General features: G+C 50.2%; 1 protein-coding gene and 1 pseudogene across 6 annotated transcripts in view; one reads left to right on the forward strand and one right to left on the reverse strand.

Moving 5' to 3' along the window:
- The window catches only part of LOC140420885 (sodium- and chloride-dependent neutral and basic amino acid transporter B(0+)-like), a 138,165-nt gene that overhangs the window by 111,322 nt on the left and 13,708 nt on the right, over positions 1-13,135 (forward strand). Inside the window, exon 9 of one of the 6 annotated variants that reach the window (XM_072504996.1) lies at positions 8,843-11,094. The exons of the other annotated variants lie outside the window; for them this stretch is intronic. The gene's annotated coding sequence lies outside the window, so the exon portion shown is untranslated. Of the gene's footprint in view, positions 1-8,842; positions 11,095-13,135 lie in introns of those variants that run through there. 6 annotated transcript variants of the gene reach the window in all.
- On the reverse strand, positions 2,258-13,113 carry LOC140422567 (protein phosphatase EYA4 pseudogene; annotated as a pseudogene).

Here is a 13,135-nt window from a genome sequence, read left to right on the forward strand (position 1 = left end):
TCACAGGGACATGTCTGTCCTGCACTCTAATCAACCTTTCCTTAAAAGACTCCCACATTTCAAATGTGGATTTACTCTTAAAGAGCTGCTCCCAATCCACATTCCCTAGCTCCTGCCGAATTTTGTTATACTTGGCCTTTTCCCAATTTCGCACTCTTTCTTTAGGACTACTCTCGTCTTTGTCCATGAGTATTCTAAAACTTATGGAATTGTGATCGCTATTCCCAAAGTAATCACCGAATGAAACTTCAACCACCTGGCCTGGATCATTCCCCAATACCAGGTCCAGTATGGCCCCTTCCCGAGTTGGACTATTTACATACTGCTCTAAAAAACTCTCCTGGATGCTCCTCACAAATTCTGCTCCATCTACGCCTCCAACACTACATGAGTCCCATTCAATGCTGGGGAAGTTAAAATCTCCCATCACGACCATCCTATTGCTCCTACATTTTTCTATAATCTGTCTACATATTTGTACCTCTACTTCACGCTCGCTTTTGGGAGGCCTGTAGTAAAGTCCCAACAATGTTACTGCACCCTTCCTATTTCTTAGCTCTACCCATATTGCCTCGGTGCTCGAATCCTCCATCGTGCCCTCCTTAATCATAGCTGTGATATCATCTCTGACCAGTAGTGCAACTCCTCCACCCCTTTTGCCTCCCTCGCTATCCCTCCTGAAGCATCTATACGCTGGGATATTTAGTTGCCAGTCTTGCCCTTCCCTCAACCAAGTCTCCGTAATACCAATAACATCATATTCCCAGGTACTAATCCAAGCCCTAAGTTCATCTGCCTTACCTGCTACACTTCTCGCATTGAAACAAATGCACCTCAGACCACCTGTCCCTTTGCGTTCATCATCTCTTCCCTGTCTACTCTTCCCCTTAGTCACATTGAGTTTATTATCTAGTACCTTACTGGCTTTAGTTGCTGCCTCTTTACTGGCCTCTAACTTCCTAATCTGGTTCCCATCCCCCTGCCACATTAGTTTAAAACCTCCCCAACAGTGTTAACAAAAGCACCCCCTCGGACATTGGTTCCAGTCCTGCCTAGGTGTAGACCATCCGATTTGTAATGGTCCCACCGGCCCAGAACCGGTTCCAATGTCCCAAAAATCTGAACCCCTCCCTCCTGCACCATCTCTCAAGCCACGTATTCATTCTGACTATTGTTGAATTTCTACTCTGACTGTCTCGTGGCACTGGTAGCAATCCTGAGATTACCACCTTTGAGGTCCGACTTTTTAACTTATCTCCAAACTCCCTAAATTCTGATTGTAGGACCACATCCCGCTTTTTACCTATATCGTTGGTGCCTATATGCACCACGACAACTGGCTGTTCACCTTCCCCCTTCAGTATGTCCTGCAGCCGATCTGAGACATCTGTGACCCGTGCACCCAGAAGGTAACATACCATTCGGGAGTCTCGTTTTCGACCACAGAATCGCCTGTCTACTCCCCTTACGATTGAATCCCCGATGACTATAGCCCTGCCAGTCTTTTTCCCGCCCTTCTGTGCAGCAGAGCCAACCACGGTGCCATGAGCCTGGCTACTACTGCCTTCCCCTGGTGAGTCATCTCCTCCACAGTATCCAAAACGGTATACCTGTTTTGGAGGGAGATGACCGCAGAGGACACCTGCACTGCCATCCTGCTCTTTTGGTCACCCATTCCCTGTCTCCCTCACCAACCCTAATCTGTGGTGTGACCAACTCACTGAACGTGCTTTCCACGACCTCCTCAGCATCGCGGATGCTCCAAAGTGAGTCCATGCGCAGCTCCAGAGCCGTCATGCGGTCTAACAGGATCTGCAGCTGGACACACTTCCCGCACATGAAGGAGTCAGGGGCATCGGCCAGGTCCCTGAACTCCCACATTGAGCACGAGGAACATAACATGGGTAAATTTACTTATTTCTGGTGACCATATTACTGACTACACCCCATTCCCCTTCCTACCCCTCGATCCCCCCTTCAACAACCCATAGCCTACCTCTGATGATTCCCCCAAAACAAACCCGAATACCCCATTACCCAACTACCCCCCTGACCCCCAAACATCCCCACCTCCCCAAACACATTCATTTGGGTCAATCTTGGTGATGGATATTGAAGTTCTTCAACAAATGCACAGTCTTTGTCTTTGCCACCCTGAGTGCCTCTTCCTTTAGGTGTTCAATGTGGAGTAGTATTGATTCACCAGCTGAGGAATGGCAGCAGATGGTAACCCGCAAGATGCTTCCTTGCCCATGTTTCAGTCTCTTCTGGTTGGTTTCATTCCTGGCACAGAGGAAGATGGTTTTCATTGTTGGCAGTCAGTCATATCACTTCCAGAACATCATTGCAGGAGTTCCTCAGGGTAATGTCTTAGGCCCAACCATCTTCATCAATTACATTCCTTCCATTATAAGGTCACAAGTGGGTATGTTCACTGATGAATGCACAGTGTTCAGCTTCATTCACAACTGCTCAAATACTGAGGTAGTACATGTCCAAATGCAGCAAGACCTGGATCTTAGCCAGGTTTGGGATGATGTGGCAATTAACATTTGCACCACACAAGTGCAAGGCAATGACTCTTTCCATCAAGAGTAAACTGAACCATCGCCCCTGGACATTCAATGGCATTACCATCACTGAATGCCCACTATCAGCATCTTGGGGGTTACCACTGAGCAGCAACTGAAGCCATATAAATATTGTGGTTATGAGAACAGGTCAGAGGCTAGGAATCCTGTGGCGAGTAACTCACCTCTTGACTTGCCAAAGCCTGTCCACCATCTGCCAGGCACAAATCAGGTGTGTGATGGAATACTCTCCACTTGCCTGGATGAGTTCAGCTCCAACAATGTTCAAGAAGCTTGACAACATCCAGGACAAAGCAGCCCCCTTGTTTGGCTCCCCATCCACAAACATTCACTCCTTCGACCCCTGACGCACAGTGGCAGCCGTGTGTACCAGATGCACTGCAGGATCTCACCAAGGTTCCTGAAGGAGCACCTTCCAAACCCACTACCATCTAGAAGTACAAGGACAGCTGACACATCAGAACACCACTACCTGGAGATTCCCCTCCAAGCCATTCACCACTTGGACTTGGAAATATATTGCCGTTCCTTCATTGCGGCGAGATCAATATGTTCAAACTCCCTCGATAACTGCACAGTGGGTATACCTACACCACATAGACTACAGCAGTTCAAGAAGGCAGCTCACAAAAGGCCAAGCCAAAGACACCCACATTCCCTGAACAAATATTTTTTTTAAACTGGTACCATAAGAGAATATGGGGTTCAGAGTCAATGTTTTTATTCAAATATATTTTATTCCAAACATTATCAAATTCTTACATACAAAGACTTAACTATCTCATACAAATAGTTTGTCCTTTTTATTTCAACTAAGTAAAAGCAGCAATCCTAAATCCTCTATCACCCCTCAGCCCCACTATCGTCCCTCTCTTACCCCTTCCCCTGCTAACCCTCCCATCCCATCTCCCTAATTGCTGGTCACGAACAAGCCCTGAAAGAAAGTGATAAATGGCACCCACCTGGAATAGAACCCTTCTTCCAAACCTCTCAGGGTATATTTAATTTTTTTCAATAGCAGGAATTGTGCCAGGTCACCCATTCATGCTGAGGCCCTGGGCGGTTCTGCCGACCTCCATCCAAGCAGAACTCGCCTCCGAACCACCAAAGAGGCAAAGGCTAAGACATCAGCCTACCCCCGCTCAAGGAGCTCTGGGGAGTCTGACACTCCAAAGATTGCCACCAGTAGACATGACTACGGTGTCAATGTTGAGGACTCTCAGGGATTGTTATGTTGGTGTTTGGGACATTGTCTGTAAAGTAAAACTCCATGAGTATAACTATGTCAGGTTATTGCTTTGACTAGTTTGTGGGGCAGCTCTCCCAATTTTGTCAGAAGCCCCCAGCTCTTATGGAGGAGGACTTTGCAGAGTCAAATGGCCAGGATGTGTATTTGTCTGAATTTATTATTATGCAACTTCCCTCTGGCAATCTGATGCAACTGAGAGGTTTGTGGGACAATTTACGAGGACAATTAAGAGCAAAATATATTGCTGTCACAGGTAGAACAGATTGGGTCAGGACTGCAGATCTCCTCCCTCCTTGGACGTTGGTGAACCTGGATGTTCCAACAACCTGGGAGCTGCATGATCATTATTAATGAGAAGCATTTCATATTTAACAGCGGCAATTTGACCTCATGTCTTTGGAGCATTAATCTGCTCCTCTAACTCACTAATTCAAGAGCAATCCCACTCTGCTACCAGCTCCCAACTCACTTCCCCACCCCAGATATACAACTCCCAATCCCTACTTGTGACATTGCTACGTATTGTAAGGTTTTCGGGCAATTCGGCCCTTTTTGGACTGCCCAAGGATAAAACCCAGAGACTGTAAACTGGACACTTTTCAGCCAAGGGAACGTAACCAAATTTCCCAGCAGGCTTGGTCCGCTGAGCTGAGTAGGGGCATAGGTATTTACAAACCCCCCCAGGAGCTACAAGGAAGAAGGAGCCAGACAACTAGATGAGATTAAAACACAGACAAAGGGGCATGGTAATGCTGTAAGGGGCCTGCCTGCAAGCAGGACAATGGGATGGTCATAGCCCCATGCAGATGTAAATGACTTGGCCTCCACCAGAGCAGAATCCAATTAACACCCCATCAACATAGCAAGGTGAGAATAGCAGCCATCTCCGGAGCAGCTGGAAGACTTTGAAAATCTTCACAAGAGAGCTTAACCTTGTTATCCCAAAAAGCAGACTGTCTGGGCTCAGTATATTGCGCTGGAAAAGCCCCTTGAAGATAAACGGTAGAAAAAACCAAGTTGGAGGCGGACCTGGGGGAGGTACTCCAATCCTGACAGAAGCCACCGGCAGGAACTCACTGGGTGGAGGGGGCGGAGTCGGCGCCAAATTCAAATCGCGGCAGGTCTGCCTGGCTGGAAGGAGCGGACCTGCGAGGAGAACCCGGAAGCGAACAGCTCTGACCGGCTCAAAGGGGGCGGGACCAGCGGGAACTTTAAACTTGGACCGATACAACGCAAAGGGGGAGGAAAACCCGGAAGTCGACAGCCCTGACCGGCTCAAAGGGGGCGGGACCAGCGGGAACTTTGAACCTTACCAATTCAATGCAAAGGGGGCTGGCCAAACACAGGAAAAAGCCAGGTAAAACGGATATAAAAGGGGCTGTGTTTCGATTGAGGGGCTCTTGGCTTGACCTCTTCACCTTTGACTTGACCTCCTGCAGCCTGTGACTGTAAGTACCCTGCAGCAGCTTGCGAAACTCCCTTGACCTTGATAGTGGTTGAGGCTTTGGGGAAGGGGACTTGATTTGTGTTCTGTGTCATTGCTAAAACTGTGTAACAATAAGATTTTTCGTTGTGTCCGTTATAGTACTTTCTGAATAGACTTAGTTTGTGTTAGAGTTTAAGATTTTATTATAATTTCTTCTGTTTGATGATTTTGACCTGGGTTTTGCAATAAACCTTGATTTGCTGATAATTGGAGTCGTTTAAATTCTTCAATCTCTCACCAGCGATCTCTGACCAAGTCATTGTTAAGATATTCCTCACCTTAATTCCGGGTTCAAGAATCTAGGGTCATCTTGAGCGATTCACTCAGGACAGGCTGCTGGTTAGGTAATAAACAGCAGTGTCCTATTCTCTCTCTTGGGAAAGCTACTCCAGCGAAGTAGGAACCGGGTGGGTGTTGCACCACCGGCAAGAGAGAGAATCACCTGGGCATTGGTAGGGGTCTGGATATCTGTGTGATATAAGCCTCAGGCTTCCGGTTAGGGATAAACGGCAGGCTTGATTCAGTGCTCTCTTCCGTGGAGGTGTCCCAGTGCGGCATCCCCTGGCCTCTGAAGTTTCAGTGCCAGCTGGAGAGAGACACACACAGATACTCAAACCCCAGATATCGGCCCAGTAGTGGAGTAGCAGAGATGGCACCCTCTACAATGGCGACCGCGGCAGGACCCCGGTGGCGTGGAGTATGTGACTTGGCAGAGGGGGTGAGGGAACGAAGTAAAATGGAGGAGAGAATCTTCTCGTATATGTGGCAAAAGGTCAACCTCACCAAACCTTGGGTCTCAGAACTAATCAATGCGGAGCAACCGGTAATGGCAGCGGCTGCATGGACAGAAAGTAAGGCGCACAAAAGGCACTTGGAGAAGGCAGTTTGGCTGGTCTGCCTGTCCCAGCAGGTAGTCAAAACAGAGCAAAGGGTCGAAGAGTTAGAGCAGGAGGCTAGCGCAGCGGAACGACTGCGGGAGGAATTGGCAGAAATGAAACAGGAAAGCGAGTCTAACCGGTGCGAGAAGGACTATCTCCACTGCCAGATAGTGGAGGGTAAAGAAAAGGAACGGAGGCTCCAGGAACTCTATGCTCGGAGTACAGAGCAGTGTAGGAAGCTGGAGGGGAAGTTCCGGGACATCCAGGCAGCGTACCGAGTGGCTCGCGAGGAAGTAGGGGACTGTGTCCATGGGCCGTGCCAGGCACGAATAACGGAGTTGGAGGAGACCTTGTCCAAGGTCAGGGGACAGATACACCTGGTAGGTCCAGGGGGGTTCCCTAGGGGCAAGGTGTTCCTCGCAGCGGATGATTCCCCAAAGGCCAAGGGGAATAGACCGCCTCCTGAGGCACCGGGATCGTGCCCGGGTCGGCAGGCGGGGAACGGGGAGTCCAGGAAGGGACGGGCCCAAGGGGGAGCAGAGAGGGATCCCCAGGTAACAGCATCTCCTGTGTGGGTAGTTAACCCAGGGGTGGTAGGGCGAGAGGACACAGGAGAAGAAGAGTCAGACAGTGAGGCGGAGGAGCAGGAACCCCAGGTAGGGCAGATGTGCCCTGTCAGGCAGAGAAGGTATGGTCCCCCGGCGGGGCTGGCAGATAGGGGACTGGTTGAGGGCGACATTATCATTCCTCATGGGGCATCCGCGCTCAGGGGGATGGTGGCCCACGTTCCCAGGCTAACTCCAAAAGGGGATCCGTCGCTTCATTTTATGGAGGTGGAGCAGGCAGCCAGCATTAATGACTGCGACGAGGGGGAGCAAATAAGGATGCTCCTGATGACCCTAGATCCCCAACTATGCAGGGCAGTGACCTCCGGGAATGGGGGAAGACCTGACACATGGGCGGCAGCACAGACTGCTGTTCTGGAGGCGATGGGCTTGAATCTGGGGAGCCCTTTCATGAGGGTGGGGGAAACCAAGCAGCAACCAGGGGAATCTCCCACCATGTTCGCAGACAGGCTGTGGATTGTCTATATGGAGGCATGCGGGGTTCCCGCGGATAGACGGAATTTAGGGGAAAGAACCGCCCACTGGCTGAAGACCCTCGTAGCTAACTGTCTCCCTCACGTTAGGGCAAAGGCCGAACACTGGTTCGACCCGCAGAGTCCGGACCTTAATGAGGCAGAGGTCCTTAGAAAACTCACCCTTGCATATCGCAACGGGGAGAGGAGAGAGGAAAAGCCCCATAAGGGTCAGGTGCATGGAATCACACCAGCACCCCCTAAGAGCGAGTGGAAGCATGAGGGCTCCCGGACCTCCGACAAGAAACCGGTATGCTACGGGTGTGGGAAGGCCGGGCATTTCAAGAGGGAATGTAAAAACCCTAGCAAGCAGGAGAGGGCTCCCGCAGTAGAGAGTCAGACCCCGGCGGCAGGAGCAGCTGCCCCGGAAACCATCGAGGTAAAGAAACTTTTAGCCTTTTTGCAGAGCCTAGCAGCTGGGTCGGGACAGGTGGCAATGGCAACGGGCCAGGGCCTGCCCGCACCCACACCACAAGAACCCGTATGACTACCCAGGGAGCAGCCTCAGGAAAAAGGGAGCACAGGGGTAGTTCTAGCCCCAGACCCTGGTCCGGTCCAGGTGCAGGGTCCCATTCTGGAGGCTGCCTCAGCGGCTATTTGCAGTTTAAATCCCTTAAGGTGGGACCCATGCGAACGCCACATCAGTCAATTTAAATTGTTCCACCCCATAAGGGCAAGAAAGAGCAAGGTGGGGGGAAGACTGGGGGTGGTAGTGGAGAAACCCCCCGTAGAATTAACGACGGTGGGGGAGGTCCCTGACTCCACGGTCACACAACCGGTGACAAGGTGCTGTCCCGAAGGGGCAGTCCCAAAGAAATCGACAGTGCTGCAAGCACCCAGCCCAGGGACAGTAACGATTTCCAAGCCATTACCTGTGGGTCAGGTGGCCTGCCTTAGTATAGAGGCTAGGGAGGCAGAGGAGAGGGAGGTATCACCTTGGGCGTGGGAACCATCCAGGGAACGGAGGAGCAATCGGGTCTCCAAGCCCCCGGTAAGATGGTCCCCATCACACCTCCCTAGAACCCGCAGTAAGGGGGCCCGAGTAGAAGGGAGCGCTGAGGGATCCCCGAACCCTGTTGGGGAAGGAGAGGCGAGGGGCAGTCCGGACCCCCGGGAGGGGGAGGTCTGGCCCGAGCCGTTGGTCCAAACAGATGAACTGCCCCAGTTTAGCGGGGCCCAGTTTTAATTTGGCCACCCGGAGACGGGTGGCATTGTATATATCATTTTCCCCCTCCTAGTTCTAATTAGTGTGTAGTGGTGTGTGGGTTATTTAGGATCGTGGGATCACAGAAGCGCCTAGTGCAATGGTATAATGATAGCAGCAGGCACTAGGACCCTGGTGGAGCCGGGCTGTGGACACAGAACCACAGACAGGCTGCGGCAATTTCATGTTGATTTCACATCTTCAAAGCGGAAGCTGCTGCTGCCGCTGGATAGAAGCCATGCACTTTAAGGTAGGTAGTTCTGTAGAGGCAAGGATGTGTTTTGTCTGTTTTACAGATGGGGCACCCGACGATGTGGAGTTTGATGATCTTGGTGATGGTGGGACCGGGAGAACTCCGCAGAGGCGAGACAGAAGAGTCCTTTGTCTATGGGTGCTCTGGCGGCAGAGCCCCTCTTGTCACTACCGGACAGGGAGACCAGGTGGCCACAGAGCAGACACGCTACTCACACCTGGGGAGGTGGCCTGGATGGCTGGGGTCGAACTCGACCAGGTACTCCAGCCACCAGAGCTTCGCCTATGGAGAGGCCTCTGTACTCTGCAAGGGGACGTTCCTTTGGGGAGATGGTGGTGGCTCAGGAAGCTGAGCCTGGACATGAGGGATCGGTCCTCGGACTGGGAACGCCTGGACAACAACACCTACCGGACCATCACGGGGTCACGGGTAGGATCACCGTTTGCTGGGATAAGTGGTGGGCTTCTGACCAGGGCATTTATTTGTGTTTATGGGGGTCTACCAAGGCATGTCCACAAGGGGCATCGATCACTTTTGTTAGGTGGTGGCAGAACCCAGGGAACGGGATGAATTGACCGCAGTGGGGAGGGATGTGTAACGCCCAGGGAAGGGATGACTGTAAAAGCTACCGAACTGCTGGTTCAGGTAAAGCGACCCCTGCCCACAGCCCAACCAATCGACCCTCAACTGTCCGATCACCACCAGGGGGGCCTGAGAATGGTTTAGTGTTTGTCCCCACAAAGGAAATGTTGTACCAGGGGGTACATTATGCTGTCGCCTCAGTTGTACTGAACCTCTCAGCTGCAGGTATCGACGATGGAGGAAAAATGAAGAGCCTTCAACGGGAAGAAGCGAAGTGCAGCCAAGAAAAGAGGATCCTTAGTGAAATAAAGAGATTCAAATGTAAATAGGTGTATGGATTCGCGGGTTTCAGTTACTTGATTGTGATATATGTACAGGGACCCTTACGTTTGGGGTTCCGGTGAAATGTGTGTATGTTACTGTGTGTTTGAATTAAGTATGGTCTTGTCTTTCCCTTTCAATGAAATTAGGGGTAGCCTAGATTAAGGGAACTGTCTTGGGACTTGTAGTTTCGCATGTTGTTGAGGGGGGGCCTACGGTCCACACAAAAGGAAATGATTGCCCTTCACCTGTGTCGATACGGTCCAAGCAAGTAGGGACGTATCGAAGGGGCATCTGTAAGGTTTTCGGGCAATTCGGCCCTTTTTGGACTGCCCAAGGATAAAACCCAGAGACTGTAAACTGGACACTTTTCAGCCAAGGGAACGTAACCAAATTTCCCAGCAGGCTTGGTCCGCTGAGCTGAGTAGGGGCATAGGTATTTACAAACCCCCCCCAGGAGCTACAAGGAAGAAGGAGCCAGACAACTAGATGAGATTAAAACACAGACAAAGGGGCATGGTAATGCTGTAAGGGGCCTGCCTGCAAGCAGGACAATGGGATGGTCATAGCCCCATGCAGATGTAAATGACTTGGCCTCCACCAGAGCAGAATCCAATTAACACCCCATCAACATAGCAAGGTGAGAATAGCAGCCATCTCCGGAGCAGCTGGAAGACTTTGAAAATCTTCACAAGAGAGCTTAACCTTGTTATCCCAAAAAGCAGACTGTCTGGGCTCAGTATATTGCGCTGGAAAAGCCCCTTGAAGATAAACGGTAGAAAAAACCAAGTTGGAGGCGGACCTGGGGGAGGTACTCCAATCCTGACAGAAGCCACCGGCAGGAACTCACTGGGTGGAGGGGGCGGAGTCGGCGCCAAATTCAAATCGCGGCAGGTCTGCCTGGCTGGAAGGAGCGGACCTGCGAGGAGAACCCGGAAGCGAACAGCTCTGACCGGCTCAAAGGGGGCGGGACCAGCGGGAACTTTAAACTTGGACCGATACAACGCAAAGGGGGAGGAAAACCCGGAAGTCGACAGCCCTGACCGGCTCAAAGGGGGCGGGACCAGCGGGAACTTTGAACCTTACCAATTCAATGCAAAGGGGGCTGGCCAAACACAGGAAAAAGCCAGGTAAAACGGATATAAAAGGGGCTGTGTTTCGATTGAGGGGCTCTTGGCTTGACCTCTTCACCTTTGACTTGACCTCCTGCAGCCTGTGACTGTAAGTACCCTGCAGCAGCTTGCGAAACTCCCTTGACCTTGATAGTGGTTGAGGCTTTGGGGAAGGGGACTTGATTTGTGTTCTGTGTCATTGCTAAAACTGTGTAACAATAAGATTTTTCGTTGTGTCCGTTATAGTACTTTCTGAATAGACTTAGTTTGTGTTAGAGTTTAAGATTTTATTATAATTTCTTCTGTTTGATGATTTTGACCTGGGTTTTGCAATAAACCTCGATTTGCTGATAATTGGAGTCGTTTAAATTCTTCAATCTCTCACCAGCGATCTCTGACCAAGTCATTGTTAAGATATTCCTCACCTTAATTCCGGGTTCAAGAATCTAGGGTCATCTTGAGCGATTCACTCAGGACAGGCTGCTGGTTAGGTAATAAACAGCAGTGTCCTATTCTCTCTCTTGGGAAAGCTACTCCAGCGAAGTAGGAACCGGGTGGGTGTTGCACCACCGGCAAGAGAGAGAATCACCTGGGCATTGGTAGGGGTCTGGAGATCTGTGTGATATAAGCCTCAGGCTTCCGGTTAGGGATAAACGGCAGGCTTGATTCAGTGCTCTCTTCCGTGGAGGTGTCCCAGTGCGGCATCCCCTGGCCCCTGAAGTTTCAGTGCCAGCTGGAGAGAGACACACACAGATACTCAAACCCCAGATATCGGCCCAGTAGTGGAGTAGCAGAGACCGTACTGGGTGGATGCTTGCAGAGATTCCTTGTTCCGTGCCCTTGGTTGTGGCACTTTGTCGCCCTACTGTTATTCCCTTTCTAGCCTTGTTTGTCCCTCCTTCCATGTGTTCCCCCTCCCTCCACCACCCTGTCTTCTTATGCTCTCAGCGTGGCATAAGCGGCTTCCTTGTGGTGCACTTGACAAAGGAAGGTTCAGACGTGGAGATAACTTCAACACGTTTATTAAACTATTTACACTTCTCCTACTCGGGTTCACCACTACTGTTAATCCTTCTATAGCTACTCAGACTGACTAACCAGTCTGCTACAATCCACGCGGTGGGTGTAATATTGAATCAACCCTGTGTCTCTACTCACTGACTGTCTCCACTGGAAAGAGGCAGATCATGTGTGTTGTGTCCTTTATATATGGGTTGGTGTAATGCTCTCCTGTGGTCGTGTCACCTCTGTGTGTATTGTGAATGCCCATTGGTCGTGTCCTAACTAACTGTTCTATTGGTTGAATGTCTGTGTGTCATGTCTCTGGTGCTCCCTCTGGTGTCTAGCTAGTCTACATGTATTTCCATTAACCCCTTGTGTCTTTACAGTGATGCATATCACCACATCCCCCCTTTTTTACATGTTACATATTTTCTGTACACTTAAAGAAAATTGAACAAAAAACAGGTAGATAAGTTATGGTATGTACATGTCATGAGAACAGTGATTAAACAATAAGTCCAAATCAAATGTACGAGTCCAAAACCCTTCAATCATCATGGTCAAATGTCTCTCTTGGTGGGGTGGTGAGTTTGATGGTGGCATGTTCTTGTGAACACCATCGGTGTCCCTGTGTATCAGGAACCAAGAAGTGGTCAAATCACTTCGCTGTCTGATTTGGAGTCTTTATTTTTCGATGCTTGTGATGGTGATGTTGGATGGCATCTTGTAGCTGATAAGTCGTTGACGTTGAAGAGGTACCATCAACAGTATCATTCGAGGTCATGGATGTGCCAGATGTGGAAGTTGGATAATACTGTGCATATTGGTTTTGGCCAAATGCTGTGTATGAAGCGTAATCCTGATTAGAAATGTTGAAGCTTGTCAAATTGGAAACAGAATTGCAGCTCGCATAAATACCGGGTGATGGTGTGAAACTAGAACCTTGCATCTGATAGGAATATGCCATTTGGCCAAGCTGGGGTGCAGCAAATCCTGGGCTGTAACTAAGGCATCCAGTCTGCAGTGCAGATTGTGCTTGCGGTAGTCCTCCTTCGGTCTTGATTCCATAAGTGGGCGATCCGTAGTGCTGGCCTGTTTGAGAATATGCTGCATAGACTGCTGGCTGCTGCATTCCTGAATACTGGGTTTGTCCAGCATAAGCTGTCATTGACTGCACTGCTGGTGTGGAAAGAATGTGTGGGTATGGCTTGGAAGGATATAGCTGTGGTGAATATTGGTGTATTCCTCTTGGACTGTAGCCACTACTTGTTATTACTGACCCAGTGTAATTGTCAAGTCATCCATCTCCTGTCGCCGTT

This window comes from Scyliorhinus torazame, chromosome 5 (assembly GCF_047496885.1).
Source record: "Scyliorhinus torazame isolate Kashiwa2021f chromosome 5, sScyTor2.1, whole genome shotgun sequence".
Taxonomy (NCBI): domain Eukaryota; kingdom Metazoa; phylum Chordata; class Chondrichthyes; order Carcharhiniformes; family Scyliorhinidae; genus Scyliorhinus; species Scyliorhinus torazame.